Below are 18,125 nucleotides of genomic sequence, written 5' to 3' on the forward strand. Positions count from 1 at the left end.
CGGCGCCTCAGAACTCCCATTCGTGAGGCTCGTCGCGGTTCGCCGCTTTCCTCCAGCCTGTGGATGATGTTGTTGAGGTGGCTGCTTTCTTCTTGCGCAGACTGCTGTCCTTTGGGTTTCGGCAGGGGGTCGCTGTGGCAGTGGCGGTGGATACAGACTCGGGGATGCCGAAGAGGCTGTCTATGATGCCTCCTCGTGGCCTGCTGGTGCCCGAGGCACTGGGTAACTCAGCCTCGCCCTCTTCGTCTCTTTGGCTGCGGTTGGGGCTCTCCAGGAGGCCCTTGCGCTCCTCGGAGCCACTCGGTCGGCCCTCCGCGGTGCTGTCAGACTCGGTGTGCCGTCGCAGCTGTTGTCTCCTTCGCCCCCAGACTTCCCGGGCCGCGCCGAGGGGGGACCCCTTTTTCCTTCGCTGGCCGCCGCCTGGATCTCTTCTATAAAGAGCTCTCGTCGGATACGGGATCTGTGGGAACAACGAACAAGACTTGTGAGAAAATGAACACAAGCAGGTGGATGCTAACACGTACGTTAGGGTTATGGGTACAGTGCCCAGAGCCTAATTTCATCTCATCAGCACCAGTACCATGTTACACATAAAATAGCCTATATTTCTAAATGATGTTTTTTTCTGATGTAAAATCTCTTACTAACCTTATTAGTGGACCACAGAGAACATGATACCAATTTTTAAATATAGTAAGTTAACAACCCCTTTAAGGGTTTAAAGCGCCTCCAGTACCTGTAGTTGTGGTGAACCAGTTGATGACTGCGTGCTGGTTTTGAGGTTGAGCTGTTGTCGGGCTCGCGGGCTACGCTCCCTCGATGGTGTGAGGGGAGGGGTAAGGCTTTCTGCTGGTAGGCTCTCTTCAGAGCTTCCTTCTCTTCTGGAGCCAGCACACCACACGGGTGTTTCTTTAGATGGGGCTGCTGCTGCTGCTGCGGCTGCTGCTGCTGCTGCTGGGAGGTTTTGGGGGGAGAGGGGGTGGCGGAGCTGAGTGAGGTCACTTCCTGATAGACCACTCTCCAGAGAATGACTCTCACCGATGGAGCTGTGGCGCCTCTTCATGTAGGCTGGAAAACACATATGGAGAACAGCTGTAAATACAATCAGAGAACATACATAGAAATAAGCAGATGTGTTCTGGGAAATATGTTTCACATGATTCACTGAACAGCAAATAAAAGTATTTGGCCCATATTTATTGGCCAATACTTTTAATATTGAACACCCTCAGTGTCTACGGTGGTTACCTTCCTACTGAACAGCATGTGTTAGATGCTGTAGATTAAATTACAGTAAATAAAATGCATGGTTGCTGTATTTTTCTCTAGTCAGTAGGGGGCAGCTGATTTGATTACAAATATTATTATTGCATCTTGAGCTCTTTGCAAGTTTGACTCATACATCAGCGTTACAAAAATAATTTTAAAATAATTATTAAATCATCCAATATAAGGGAAATTGATCAGGGCTAAACTATAAAGATAACCTGATGATTTGAAAGCTTTCCAAGTTTTTGCATTTGTTGTACCTTATATATTTTATGTCAGTTTATTATGTTTTGAGAACTGCTGTTTTAGCAAATTATGTTAATTTAAATAAATAATCTTCATAACATAAGATGACATTTTGTACTAGTGAGTGTCAATGAAAATGGAAATGACACACAAGGCAGTATTGTTTTGCATCATGTCCTAATTTTTCTTATAAACATGTTAAAGTTTATAGCTGTCAGAAATTTGTTAAAATTCCAGCTATTGTACTATTGATAATCAGAAACAATTATTTTTGTAAGAAACAATGTCAAGATAGATATATTTAAAATTTAACATTGATAATAATACTGTAATAATGTTTCTTGAGCACCTAAAATGAGCATATTATGATTTTTCCGAAGGATCATATGATATGAAAACTGACGTAATGGCTGCTGAAAATTCAGCTTTGCATTTAAAATACATTAAATGTATTTACATTAAAAACAGAAAAGAGTTATTTCTAAATTGCAATAATATTTCACAATACTACAAATAAAAGTATTAGTGAAAGTACAAATATTGGAAGAAGAAGTTGCAAATCTGAAGTCCTACGCACAACTATTGGGTGAGGAAGTAAGAACCACAAATATTCTCCAAACAAACACCAAGAAAATTTCTTTCTCCTTCGAACAATTACAGTTTTCAATTCATGAAAAACATATCAAGTAATAATACGACATCAGTGAGCAATCAGTATAAATGTCTTTCTATGGTTTTTCCCCCTTGCGTATATGAACACAAAACGCATAGAGAAAGCACCATTAATATCCTTTTCTGAATTAAAAAAGCTGTGTATGAAATTTGTGTTGATTCACACTGCGTTTCAGTGTCTGAGTCGAAGAGGAGCCTTCGGGATAACAGCAATGATAAAAGATTCCACTGGTGGCCAAACTCTTCTCAGAACAAGGGCCAGCAAGGCTAATTTGCTTCGTGCCTCTAGCCAGCGTCGAGGTCAAATTCATACTCTTTTCTGAAAAGCTAGAGCAAAAGACAGCGAGGTGGAGAGAGACGACGAAACACAGGAGAGAGGGAACAAAAACGACAGCAAAGCTGTTGCTTTCTGTCCCTGGCAAGTGCACAGTGAGCTTTAGGGGTAAATGGTGGAGCCAGTTTCACTCTAATGATGAGGTCCCCCCCAGTTTTGCCCGCTCCACGCACACAAAAACCACAAAGCCTGACTCATAACAAAACAATCATCGTCATCGTCACCCAAGGAGCACCAGTAATGTCACTTTTAGCCCGACAGGAGTGTTAAAACAGGCCTATGACTCCAGGAATGTTCACGTGGCCTGCTGCAAGCTCGCAGGCGTACAGGCCCGGCGCTGGGTGTTGCAGTGGACCTTTAAGTAAGCCCAGCCCCACAGAGTCGTCAGCCTGTCACAGCTGATCAAGAAGAAAAGGACATCTCCTACCATCATCAATCCAGACAGCGGAGCGGCCTCACAGAGCATGTGCGGCTATTCTGCAGCCAGAGGACACATCTGGGCTATAAAGAGGGGAAAAAAAGAGCAATCAAACAGCCCATCAGTCCTCCCTCCGCCTGACCGCCCTTATCTCCGGCATCCACCGCATCTCTTCACATTAAAGAGAGGCACGCTGACGAGAGGCAGCTTAAAGATTGTTTTCTGCAACTCCTGTGCCGACTGGAATCAATACTGGATAAACACAATCACACAGCTGGCGATAATTAGCAGGTGCTGCATGTAAATATGGACACATGGCCAAGGTACTGATGATCTGCGATGGCTGTGCATGAAAATACACAAATGTTGGGCTTTTATCTGTTACGGAACAGTCTTTGTTTACAAATTTTACTTGTAGCTTTGAAAATGTAAACATGTAATTTATTTACACTTACATTCAAATTATTATTTTTATTCAGCAAGGATGCATTCATGGATCGGAAGTGACAGTAAAGACATTTATATTGCTTATAAAGATTGCATAATGTTTATAAAAAATGTAAAGTTTTTGGGTTCATTAAGATTTTTATTTTAAAACGCAAAATTATTTTTAGAATTTTTTTGTACGTTTGAACTTTATGTAAAAAAAAATCCTGAAAAATCTTATCCTGAAAAAAAAAAAAATTAAGCAGCACAACTGTTTTCAACATTGATACTAATGAGAAATGTTTCTTGAGCAGCAAATCAGCATATTAGAATGATTTCTGAAGGATCATGTGACGCTGAAGACTGGAGTAATGACGCTGAAATTCAGCTTTGCTATCAAAATGTAAAATATAGTAAAATAGAAAACAGTTATTTTAAATTATAATATTTTACAATATTACTGTACCTTACTGCATTTTTTATCAAATAAATGCAGCCTTGAACATTAGAGACTTCTTTCAAAAATATTAATAAATCCTACCGACCCCAAAGTATAATTTAGTGCCTTTATGACACAAAAAGCTGATGCAACTGGCAGGAGCAATTTGAATATAATACCTCAATCATTTTTCATATAACATTTGGAGGAAAAATCACACAAACCCACATTATGTAAGATTTTACAGTAGCTGAAATAGTTTTGCAGAATAACAAAAATCTAGTTTTTGTGTGAATGTGGCTGGCTTGAGCTTTTGAAAACAAAATGTGTTGAGGACATTATCCTTCACACTGGCTACTGATGTTAGCAGTTCCTGGTTTGAAACTAGCAGGTTTAAAGTGGCTAAAACCAATAAATCCGTCCCTAAATTGCTTTTTCTTTACATGAAACCGGCCCAGATTGAACATCAGCACTTCGTTAGTGAAAAAAGAGATCGAAAGGAAACTGGAAACATAACCCAAATGAGCCTTATGGTTCAGGCAAACTGCTGCAACACAGCTCCATCGTCAAGTGAAAAAAAAAAAAAAATCAAATTCCACACCAGACAGCCGTCTTTTAACTGTCCTGAAAACACCCCAAAAAAAACCACACACAAAAAAAACTGAAAAACACTAAAAAAAACACAAAAAAAAAAACTCTGAAACAACACAGACAATTGCAAACAGGTGTTTGTTGGTGTGCGGCCAGACAGGCGGCAGATGCCTTTAGAGGAGGGAGATTACCTTTCTTTTCCATCCGCTTCATGTCCATAAGCTTCTCCACGTTCCGCGGGTCGTTCAGCCACAGCTGCATGCGTACGAACGGCTCCCGCCCCTTCAGGCTGAGCTTGTGCCAGGGCTTGGGCGCCAGCAGATCAGACACGGAGCCCTGCGTCAAACCCAAGATGCTCTCGCCAAACAGACGCTGGCCTGTAGAGCAAACCAATCATATTATCAAGAAACCTTCATATATGACTCAACGTTGGACAACCTGAAATTGTCCAAATACTTGTCTTAATATTAAACTATATAACAAACTTATTATTGTGAAACATTTTACTTGAAGTATTTTGTGCTATATTGAAAAAAAACACTTACATATTTTAGCATGCAATGCAGGACATGTTAGATAGCTTTTATATTATTTTGGGCCAACATTATTATTACTATTATTAATAAATAATTAAAATTTAGGAACATTCTTTTACTGTATTGTGGCATCAAGTTTGATCAAACAAATCCTGATGATTTGCTCCACCTTAAAGGCGCTTTTTAATTTGTGTTCACAAACAATTGCATTCATCAAGAAACCTTCATATGAGCATGTTGCCAAAATTCCACTTGGTTTGATATTTTGTTATACCTGTTTTGAGGCCACTGTATACACATTTCATTTATTTTGGGCCAATATTATTATATAAAAAAACAGAGTTTGTGAGAACATGTTTTTATTGTGCCATGACATCAAAGCTTGATCAAACAAGCTCTGCTGATTTCGCTTTTAACCTCCACCTTTAAGACAAGGTGCTTTCAAACAGTTTTCAACGGCCGCTTAAGCTTTCAATGTTTTTTTTTTTTCACTCGAAATAAAAGGCACCTGAATCCTCTTGACAATAACTGAGATCCGTCCTATGTTCAAAAAGGAAATGTTCCCCAGAGTAAAACAAAAGCCTGCGATCCCAGAAGATTATTTCTCTCTCTCCCACAGACTCGTATCAACACAGCTGTCTTTACATTCTGCACTCCATACAGGTCAATACCACTACAGAGCACAACTAATCTCTGTTGCTCCCGAGACAAAAATCACGTCGGGAAATGAGAATCTGCAAGATAAAAGAGACTGTCACAATATCACGCTGAGGTATCATCTGTGCGATATATCCGTATACTCCTTTGTTATATTGTGTGTGATCACATGACTTTAAAAGAAGAAAGTGTGAACACAAAGTTCACAAAGACAAAGCACTGGTGTTTTTGGCCAATTCTCTTTTGAGCATGAGGACAACAGTTGGTACGAGTTAAAACAAACTGTGAAGGAGAAAGTAGTGTCCAGTGTGACACTCTTGTTCAACCTCTCATTAATTATGGCAGGGACATTGAGACAGTCGTAGTGGACGGCCATTTAGTGCTAAAGCAGGGCCAACCTGTCCTCCAGCTGTCCTCTCATGTGGATAGACATTATTATATGCATCGCCTCTCTAGGACAAATACACCATGTATTGTCTCTAATAATGAGTAAAATTGATGGAATAATAAGAGGTAGCATTCAGAAGCCTGATTCATTCAGTAAATCAGTTCATTTAGAGTTTCCACAAATCAAATTAACAAAAACATAGCATCAAAAATATACCGAAAATAATAGTAAAAACTGTAGAATTCTCCACTAGCCAATCATGACCATTTCTATAATGTACTGTAGGTAACTACTTTTTCAGAATGGTAGCTCATCAGTTTTAGAAATCATGGGTATGGTATTACAGCAAGTCTATATTTTGTTCACTGAGGTACATTGGCAACCACTGCTTTCTTAAGACACTCACCAAGGTTGTTGTCTGTTAGAACTTCTTTCACTTTCTTAGTGATGGCGTAGGTGTCCAACTCGGGTGACATTGCTACCATCTCTTGTATGCTGAGACCCGCGTGTCCCGGCAGAGGTAACGGTAGAGGCGTGCCGGGCTGGGACTCGGAAGTTTCGCTGGGCTCCTGGATGGACGCTTGGCACATCTGCTCCTCCTGCTGGCTTTTAACCGACTCCTCAGCCGAACTCAGAGGGGATTCTGGGGCAGGACTGCAGCTGGCTGAGGTCTTCGGAGTAATCTCTATGGAAACGAGAGGAACAGAATTAAAATGTAGTGCCAACGCAGCACGTGACCTCGTCCGTTGGCCGGGCATTACTTATCGACAGAAGGCCTGAATAAAGATCGATCTAAATAAGGAGCGAGCAGCCAATGAAACCTTAACCCTAACCAAGGTCTTCCCTGCTCAGCAACAGGAAGTGATGGACAGTGACAGATGCATCATGTTATGCCAAGTCACAGCTTCTCTTGAACCATAATAAGATAATTAAATTAACCAGTAAGAGAGACAAGCAAGGTCTATACCAAGGTAGCTCCTTCAATAACGCTTATTTCTGGGTTTAAAGTTATAGTTCACCCAAAATAAAAAAATCGTGTCATCATTTACTCACCCTTCATGTAGTTCCAAACCTGTATGACAGTCTTCTATGAAACAGATTTTATTTTATTTTTTTGAAAGACTCTCCAAGCTTCAAGGCTGAAATTACAGTTGTTTAAAGGAGTACAATTTCTTATTTTTTAATTAATACTTTTATTCAGCAAGGGTGCACTAAACTGATCAAAAGTGACAATAAAGACATTAATAATGTTACTAAATTTCTATTTGAAATAAAAAAAAATTTTCATCAAAGAACACTGAGGACACTATTTTGTTTCCACAAAAATATCAAGCAGCAAAAGTGTTTTGATAATAATTGATAGCAATAATAAATGGTTTTTGAGCACCAAATCAGCATATTGATTTCAGAAGTAAAAGGAATAAATCACAGGAAAAAAAAAAAAAAAAACTAAATTAAATTATAATATTATATATAATAATTATAATATCATAATATAAATTATAATATTCATTTTTATATTTAAAATGTTAAATACTTGTTTTTTTAGTTAAAGTGTTTACATTGTAATACTTACATTTTTATATTTTATATATAAATGTGCAATCAGATAAAAACAACCATGAAAATCTTTTAAAAAGAAGAAAAAATAATCTGGAAATTTAAGCTTAAATTCTGGTCTCATCCACAAACAAAGAATGTGTGTTTTATTTTTGTGTTTAAAAGAAAATACAAAGTCATTTGTGTTTGCAGTGACATAAGAGCAACTAAATAATGACCGAATTTTCATTTTGAGTGAATTATTTCTTTAATACGCTGACATTGAGTACCCAACACTCTTTCTGATACTCTTCCCTTTCATTTTCCATCTTCCTCTGCCCCTCTATTTCAACTCGATGCTCTGATTCGTTGGCTGTGGCAGTGCAGTGCAGTGCTGGTGGTGAAGAGAGCATCGAGAGGAAGCGTCAGTTTGGATTAGCTGCATGCCGAGCTTGGGGACACGGCAAACAGAGAGCAGGGTGCTCAAGGCGGGGAGCAGGCAGTCATATCAGATCTGCAGCAAGACCACGCACAGCCTGGTGACAGTTTGACTGGCGGCACGGTCTGTGTGTGTGCGTGTGTGGGAGGAGAGCGAGGGAGGTAGGAGGTGTTTTAGGGACATGAGCGGGAATGACAGGATGTTCCTGTGACATGCTGCAAGTAACCAGTGCGTATGCGTGTGATAAAGAGGACGGGAGGGGCGGCCACATCTGGACACACAGCTGGTTAATGCAGCTACGTGTGTGGCCGAGCACGCACACACACACACAGAGCTGAAATAAGCAGCACAAACGTGAAGCCTACATCTGTCCAGCCCTAATTTTGATGCATGATGGGATTGAATCTCATACACACAAATTTAAACCGACCAGGTCCGAAAACATCCGATCAAGACATTCTCAAACCTCAAACTACAGCATGGTCTAATGATAAAGGAGGAGGATTTTAAAGAAATGAATACTTTATTCAACAAGGACACATTCAATTGATCAAAAGTGACAGTAAAGGAATCTGTAATGTAAATTTTGTAATTCAGCTTTGCCATCGCAGAAATAAATAACATTTAAAAAAAGTTATTTTAAATTGTAATAAAACATTTCACAATATTGTTGTTTTTACTGTATTTTTGACCAAATAAATGCAGCCTTGGTGAGAATTCTTTCAAAAACAAGGCTTTCTGGCCCTAATCTTGAAGCACGATGGGATTGCGTCTCATACGTGCACAACAGGTTTAAACTGAATGGGTCCGAAAACATCTGATTGAGGCATTCTCAGCTCAAACTACAGCACAGTCAAATCTTATCTGGGTTCTGATTGGATGATCACAAGGACGGACTGACATTCAGGGGAGAGGATCTGCAGAGACTGATGAGGGGTCATGGAGTGCTCTTCAACTCACACACACTCACACACCTACCTATGCATACACATATACACACACACACACACCCTGGAGGAGAGCTTGTTTTAGCCTGGTTGAGTGTGTCGTCCTAATGAGGGTCAGTAAGGACAGGCAATATACAGGACACTTGCTAGAGGACAACAGACAGCGAACAGGAAGAACCTTGTGTGGTGTTATAACATTGATCTATGTAGGCTTTTAGTCTTTTTTTCAACCTTTATTATGTTCCTTTTTTTCTACATGGTTTATGTGAAAGAGACCGTTCACCCAAAAATTATTTTTTACTCAGCGTAATGTCATTCCAAATTCCAAAACGAAGAATATAATGATTTTCGGTGCAGTTACAGTGAATGTGGAGACAAAAGAAAGTCAGTCATACTGGTTTGGATCAACATGAGGGTGAGTAAATGATGACAAGTTACATTACATTTTTTTTTTTAAGCAATAACAGACTCCCTTCTGTCTTTAAATAAGCATATACCAATCAGTTGACCTAAATCATCAAAAGTCATCAAAAACGTCCTGTTTTAAATCCACACTGGACTCTTTCCTGTGCTCTGCCACCATTTGCAGTTTTTTTTCCTCTTTTTTTTTTTTCGCTGAGGTGCATTAGCTCAGTGCTAAGTGCTCCGTGCTGAAAGCTGTGAGGCACAGAACAGGGCAGCTGGAAGAAAGAAACCCATTACAGACGTCTAAAGCTCGGGCCATTATGGTGCCTGCTGTTCAGATTATCTACCAAATCGGTCAAGCCTGGCCAGTTCATTTAAACACACTTTCGCCCCACACTGGCACATCACCACATGAATGTGTGTGTAAACATATATCCTTATACCAAGGTTAATATGATTAATAAAAAATTAAAGACAAAATAAGAAGTAAAAAAAAAGCACAATTAAAAGAAAAAAAAACAGAGCTTATTTAATATAATATAATATAATATAATATATAATATAATATAATATAATATAATATAATATACACTATGGTTAAAAAATTTGGGTCAGTACATTTTTTAAAAGAAATAATACTTTTATTTAAAACGGATACATTAAATGTTATAATTCAGTTATAATTATAATGTTACTATATAATATAACTAAAAACAAAAAACTAAATAAAATAAAAATAATTTGTTTTCAAAATTACAATAATCTTTGACTTTTGTCTCGGTGTGGTGTGTTTAAAATCCATCGTGATATCAAAGTTCATTTAAATTCTTCATAGTTTGCATTAAATAAGAAAATGGTGTGGCATTTACATTTCTGTTTAAGCTAACAGCCTCGTTTCCAAAGTTGACCATTTCCTATTCCTTTTCATCCCTGCCTATTGCATCTCCAGCTGAACTAATGTATATATTACTTGGCTTAATTTGTGGTAAAAAAGACAGAGAAAGGGCTTCTTTAAGTAGGACAGCAAGCAAGTGCTATTCATCATAATCGGCCGCGCACTCACACGCACAGCTTGACTCCCATTTATCATTCCATCGGCTGATTATTTGCATATTAATCAGCCACTGGAGCATGATGGTGCACTCGGCAGCCAGTCACAGAGGAGGAGAGGCGGGTCAATTATCATATATCCCGGCGCTGATGGGCTAATTGATTACAACAGCTCAAGGAGGCCCTTGAGAGAGCCCAGGGGGCCTTTTCTGGATGGCCCCTGTGAGACAAACCCCCTCCCCATCCACACTGCACCGATTTAAACCCAACCCCCCAATGCCTTTCCTTAAAATCCAGGTCAATGGAAATATAAAAATTGATGACTGCTAATAAACACATAACGGGGTTTAAAAAGGCCTTGAACTGCAAAATAATAACTAGATTTTTACTTCCATAACTCACAGTTTGAGATATTCACATCCATAGTACAAGGGATACGGAATAAACAACACACCGAAGTGTGCTACTTAGGTTTAGGGGCTTGTTTAAAATCCCTAACCCCTAAGTATGACCGCTAATAATAACATAGCGTTATAATAAACATCTGAGATCGATCACCAGAATGCTGTTGGTCTAGCATAACGATTGCAGATTAAAAGTGGGTCAACAGTATGATCCTGTATCCATTTAGTCATGAGTAATTTCAATTCTCCCACCGGTAAGGCTGAGCGAGGAACACATGGCTGAACTACACTAAGATTTGGTTTGCCCCTCGGTTATTTATTCAAGCCAGGCTAAAACCAGTATCAGTCAAACTATCAACGGAATGCTGCCATTAGCATTTTCAGGAAATTTTGTTTTTCTCTTGAACTGCATCTCAGAGTGCGTTTTATTAATCAGACATATATTATTAGTCATCCATTAAAGTCAAAATGAAACCTTTCAGAATGAAACAAGATTCTCTATCCAGAATTGACTGGATCATCAAAAAATGAGCGTTCTCAACATTTGAGACCAGACAGCTTGCTTTTTTCTTGTGATATTTTCAGTGTTAGATATTTGAGAATAATCAAAATTTGGGCGAGGAGAAGCGGATGTGATTGGTTAAAAAGAGATAGGAGGGAGAGTTTTGCTTTCTCGAACGCCCATGCCAAGAGATAAGAAAGCCGAATGAATGTTGTCTTTGATGGCAGCTCAGGATTTGAAGAGTGAAACTGAGAAACCAAAGCCACATTAGAAACGAGAAGCTCTTTCACATCCGTCTTGAGGCACTATGCATTTTTCTCTGTATAGAAGAAAACTCAGTGACATCTACATTTGAGTGTGTGATGGTAAACAGTGATGGGGTGTTACCTTGTGTCTGTCCAGGCATTGGCAGCAGGGCCTGGCCCAGCTCTCCGTTCAGCCATAACTGCATGCGTATAAACGGCTCTCTCCCTTTCTGTGTGAGCTTGCTCCAGTGCTTTGGCCGAGAGAGCATGTCGCTCACGCTCCCCTGAGAGAGGCCTAGCACCTGCAAACCACACAAACACACACAGGCACGCACACAAACACACACACACACACAGGAGATATGGTACATCAGATTCAGAGAAAAACAGCCCTGAAACAAATACGAAGAAATTTCATGATGCAATAAGAAGAAAGATGCAGCTGGTATTACAAACTCATAAATTTGCATGGAGTATAAAAATGAAACCGACACACAAGAGCTCAAATAGTTTCTTAGTGGGCAATTGGTGGAAGCGTATCTGATGTGAAAAGCACTGACCTTCTCACCAAAGATTCGCTGGCAGATGCCATTCTTGGCTAGTTTGTCTTTGGCGACCTGCTGGGTGAGATCCGACAGTGTCCACTTCCTGGTACATGTAGTACTCTCCAGAGAGGACTCGAGGAGCCACGGGCGCAGTGCTGCCCAAGCCTGAGGACAGCTTCTGGTAAAAGGGGGACAAAGAGTAAAATTTGGGGCCCTATAGCCATAATGAGGAAACTGCGCTGGGGCTTAAGAAGGAGGAAGTGGGCTATTCTAGTATGCAAGGGTGAGCAAGATTCGTGACGCTGCGACAATTGAAGTGAACAGATAACCATCAGCAAATTGTTGAATGAAAATGGTATTCTTTGTATGCAAGATAGATGTTAGGTTGGTTGCTAGCATACTGATGTGGCAGTTGCTAGGATGAGAGGCTTTGTGCAGGGTTGTCAAAGGGTGCCAAGGGTGTGGTAGGGGGTCCGCCAGAGTTAAAATTAGGCTAAAAAATAAATAAAGAACGATGAAAATATACTAAATTCAGCATTATTTAATAGATTCATGTCTTCTGTCTAACGACTGGTTGAATGTATGGCAATCAGAATTTACTTTTTATTCTGTGCCATAGTTTTTACGTGTTGATCTTCTGATCTGCTAGCTCTGATGCATAGATAAAATATATAGTGTCAAATTATTAACAGTAGTGTTAACTAAAATCTATTAAAAATCCCCCCCCCTTGTCATTAATGGTTAATTGTAAAATGTTAAAACTGAGTAAAATATAAATATTACATGAAAACAACAAATTGCTCTTGGCAACCGAACTCCCAAATAAAATAAGTTGACAGTTGCCAGGAAGAAATTACTAAAATGAAAAACTTGGATAATAAATCTAAGAGCTTAATAGAAATATGTTATTACCGTTTATTGTTTAATATTTAAGGAATATTTAAAAAAAAAACTGAGTCAAAATGAAAAAAAGCACATAACAAAATACTAAATTAAAATGAAAAATTAAAAATATAAAAATAAATAATGATTAATAAATACCCATACAAGCATATAAATAATATAAAAGTAACAATTATTAAAGTCATCAATACATTAATCAACTGTAGAATATTTATACATTTAGACAATTCTAGAGTTATATTAGAAAGAGAGTCAATTGTAAGGGAATACCACTTGTGGGGATTATTTTAGGGGGTACTACTGTGGGGTAATGGGGATGTGTGGGCATCAAAAAGTTATTAATAATGCACTATACTCCTTGCTATCCTCTTCCCTGGCTGTGTGCATCGTTCACTAACAGAGGGGCAGTGCTGCCCAGTTCCACGACGCTCAGAGAGGAGACCTGTGCTCACCAGTGCTCCCCCAAGAAGCCCACCGTTAAAAAAACCTCACTCACAGATCAGAGGAGACGTGCTCTCCGAGCTTGGGAACACCGTACACCCCCACATCTGAGTACGGGCAAACTCACCCATCTCTTCTTCACCCCCACTTGGAAGTCCAAGAGAGAGAGGAGAGGAAGGGCTTCTTACAGAGACTGAGCCAATAGGGGTGTAGGGAGGTGGATAGCGGGGAGCCAAGGATGCCCGAGATGGGAGATTAAGAAAGTGGAGGGAGATCACGGTGTAGGAGGCATTAACGAGTTGCCTTCAGTACAGGACCAGAGCCACATGCCTGAGGGGCCCATCTCCCTCCGAGCTGCTCAAGGATGGAACGAAGGATCTCGTCGGAGCTGCTGGGAGGGGAGGCACGTGAGGCTTGAGAAGAAGAAACTCTCAACTGCAGGAACAAGAGGCTGAGGAAAAAACCATGTAATTGGTCACATTCTGTGTTTATCGCTATAATAAATCACATTATCACCGTCCATATAAAATGGCCGGATAAACTACAAATTCTGGCATTATTTTCTCATTCCTCATGGTTTTGCAAAACCATTTTCAAACTTTTCTTCAGTGGAAAACAATGGTTATAAACAAGTAAGAAAGGAGAGAGTGACCACAATGCTGTATACCACGGAATTGACTGACATAGTGTGTCGTATTTTTAGCGGCAACGAATTGTTGTTAAGAGTTACTGTATTTGATCCTCTCTTGCTGTGGGAAGGTCGCTGTTGTTAAGTCGGAGATTTGAGGGAGTTTGCGGAAAGCCTCCTGAATCACCATACTTAGTCCATAGTGTGGAATTGAGGCCGCGGACGCTGCGAAATTACTCCAAACCATTTCTTTTGTTGTTTATGTGTGTCAGAGAAGACCAAGAATGACTGTCATTATAGGTTTGCAAACAAAAAACATCGAGGGTGAGTAACTTATGGACCAGAATTTTGTTTTGGGTGAACCCTCCCTATGAGAAACGGTGCCAGATAAGAGATTTGCTTCCCTATCGCTACCCAATGAATATTTTCAGAATAAATTTGGGAGCGTTAATGTGAAGATCTAGTTCTTAGTCCAAAATTAGTAATAATTATCGTTATCCCCCACATAACAGTTTTAAACATAAGACGGTTCCTGACTGAAAGTTCTTGACTGAGGACGTATCGCAGCCCCCAACCGTCCAAACCAACCAGGCTCCCCCGCACGTGTGATACTACGGCCCACACCCCCTTGTTATTTCACGAAGCGTGTGGGTGTCTCAGCCACTCGAATCGTGGCCCGTTAAGATGGGGGAGATTTAGTTTTCGGGCTTCCGGGGCCCGGTACCGCATGCACCAAGCACGGTCCCTCGCCCGCAGCCACAAATTAGGTCGGCGATTAGACGGACACTGTGGCGTAACCGAAGAGATCATTGTGGGGAAGCCAGGATCGGCAGCAGCGGCTATCTCGGCCAGTGGAGTCGCCGGGACACTACTGGGACGGGGGTTAATCTAAAACAGTACATAGCACAAAAACCTCAACCAAATCGTGTCTCTTAAGACGGTTGATGGCAATTTAGTTAGTTGGATAGCTTAGCACATCCGCCGCAGCCGCGAAGACTTGTATGGGTCACACGAATGCGCCATTGCCCGCTTCCCACCCACACCGGTCGGCTAGGGGCAGGTGGTCGTGAAGAGGACAGTTAGTTTAATTCCGTTTTACCACAAGCTTGGACCAGGATAAAAGTGTAAGTAAAGGAGGGAAATCTAAAACACTCAAAAAAAGCAGTGAAGGGGAGGGTGAACGGACGGGGGACATCCAGTAATGTTATTGACTGATACCCTAATCACGTGTGTGTTAGACAGGTGGCGTTGTTCAAAAAAATATGCAATTGCAATTTAACAGGTTGTGTAGACAGAGTGCATTACAACTATATTCAAACGTTTGGGGTAATACGGGGGTTTTTTTTTTTTTTTTATGTTTTGAAGCAGTAACTACGTCACTCAAGGCTACGAATGTACTGGCATCAAAAACGAGTTAGTGGGAAGTAAAGAACAATAAATATTGTCGAAAGATTATTACAATCTTAAACTAACAAGGGGGGGGTGGGTTTCTGCGTAAACGAGTATTCACAAAAGGTGTTAATAATGCGCGCTGTGGATGGGGAAAGCTGACATTACAGCAGCCATTGCTCCAGATTTGCTTTTCACACAATTCCTCAGACACTAGACTTAGCAAAGCTTAGATTTGAGTGAGAGATACAGCTCTTTGTTGAACAGAAAGTTAAAAAGACCAGCATTATTGTGGAAGTATCAATGGGTTTACTGTCCCTTTTGATCAAATTTAATGCATCCTTGATGAAGTAGAAATAATTTCTTTCAAAAAACCTGTTGACAGTAGTTGTACTACGTTAGTATGAGGCTCCCGGCCACAATCAAAAAAATGTTTTTTTTTTTATTAAACTACCACGCGAAACTGGTAGGAATCAATTAGAAAAAAATGAATGCCAGAGATGATGTATATGCACGCGGGAGTTGTAAGGCAAAGAACGAACGGACTAACTATCCTACAGGAAGTGACCTAAATGAATGTTCTATGCCGAAGTGGAAAACACATGTGAATGCACCTTGATCTGTCCTTGATCTCCTGAGGACAGAACTTGACTCACCGCCTGTCTCCACTTGCAACTCTCTCTTGTGCCTGCTCCAAGATGGACTCTTGATGGCTTCATCGGAGCCGGTCTCAGGCGTGCGGATTCGTGTGGTGATGTTACCTGTGAAGAAACGAGAAGGACATAGCCAGCAGTGAGTGACACCGACTCGTAGTCAGTGTGTAAAAAACCATAGTTCTGTTTTGTCTTGAACTATACGCAAGTCTGTGTTAAAGTAGTTATATTTAGGAGTGACAAAGAAATGAGTTCAAACAGAAGCAAACAAAAGCTTATTATGAAGCGGCACTGGGCAACTAAACAACAAACATATCCCATTCGCCTAAAATAAGCCTGGAAATGTTGTTTATTTTCTGGAATTGCAATACTGCACACCAAAATCAAAAGGCACAAAACTAAAAAAACCATAGCTGTCTCAGAATATGTGGGGATACAGGTAGGAATTCAGCAGCTGTTGCTGCGACAGGGACAGCGTAAAGCTGCATGGTTCCTGGGCAAAGGATTTGAACCTTTTACTGTCCTTCCACAACCAAAGAGACGGTAAGATTAAGATTGGAGAAAAATTCCATGGAGAAAGAAATCAGAGCTTGTGAGGGAAATATAATTCGATGGCCGGGTGCAATTAACATAAAATAGGGGAGAGAGTGCGAGAGGGAAAAAAGTGGCCGAGGGGAACGTGGTCCCGACGAGCAGTGGGCGGCAGCAGTGGCAAGGGTCCAGAGTTCACTGGTGTGTGAGGAGAGCAGACTGGACAGTTGTGGTGTGACGGTGGAAGTTAATTGCTCTCTCGCCCCTCTCTCTCTCTCTTCATCACAAAACACACCCCACACAGGAGTGGAGAGCCACCCACAGCCGCCCCCCTGGGGGAGTATCGCAACCACCGTAAACGCTTGTAATGTGGTGGCACTTGTGATGTGGCCTGAAGGATTCGGCCACACACACAAAAACACACCACACAAGATGACCACGAAATAACAGACCAGGAATTCTCAAGGACCTACGTGATGGAACGTTACATTGGTTTAGACATGCTAACCACTCACACAGAGGTTTTTTCCACAGGTTGATGAAACTAATATGGAAAGTAAGAGGTGTAGCATTTATTGTAAACAGAGCTGGTCTTCCGACGTCTACCGAACGAGTTCGTTTTTAAATTCGAGGTCACATCTCTTCCAGCCGGGACCTGTCTGTCTCACTCACTTGTTTGCGGCAACAGCCTTCTCCAGGTCCAGAGATGAGAAGGAAGAAGGACAGTACAGCACAACAAAACATACAAGGACACAGCGCGGTGCTGACACTGCAGAGAGAACCCGAAACAACGAGGAGGCGTCAGGCGTTGAGACAGACCGGACTGCGTGGAGCATTCCGAGCCGGTTCTGCGCCTTCGGAACATCATGAAACACATCTGTCAGGTTCATGGCCTGGGTTCTCTGTTGGAAACAAGTGGCGGAAGATAGGAAGAATAAGTAAGACCAAGCCTAAACTTATGCTGTCCATTGTACCAATGTCATTCCCAGGGCTCAAACAATAAGAAGGACCCGAAGAATGGTAGAGGGTTTGTTTTTTTTAGGTCTTTGACAGAAGTGTCACCTGACTTAAAGGCTAGTACTGCAGCATTGGTATATTTTACATTTGATAAATGAGCAAAAAAACTTGCATTTGGAATGTGGATTTCTGCGGATTACTAACACAGAGGTTAATGTCTGCCATATTGCGAGGAGAATGCCTAGACTTCATCACAACAAATCAGTTTAGTTGTTCGCACAACATGCAATCATTTTCCAATAAAAAGTATGAATAAAGCCATAGTTGTGCAGCGTTACAGTGGTCGATTTTACGCAATTTCCAGCTAGTACTTGAAAATAAAAAACCTTCAGAATTCTTTACATATATTTGTTTAATCATAGTATAACTTGACACATTTTTGCTTTGTTTTTAGAAAAATGTCTTTTATAGATTATTTCATTTAAAATTAAAAGTATATAGTAGCTTTATATATACTTCCCCATTGGGGAAACTCATGCATTTACAAACAAGAAAAAAATGCATTACAGTC

General features: G+C 40.6%; 1 pseudogene; it reads right to left on the reverse strand.

Annotated features, from left to right (window-relative positions):
* Nucleotides 1-18,125, reverse strand: part of LOC109096874 — a 108,715-nt pseudogene continuing 90,590 nt past the window's right edge.

Source organism: Cyprinus carpio, chromosome A10 (genome assembly GCF_018340385.1).
Source record: "Cyprinus carpio isolate SPL01 chromosome A10, ASM1834038v1, whole genome shotgun sequence".
Taxonomy (NCBI): Eukaryota; Metazoa; Chordata; class Actinopteri; order Cypriniformes; family Cyprinidae; genus Cyprinus; species Cyprinus carpio.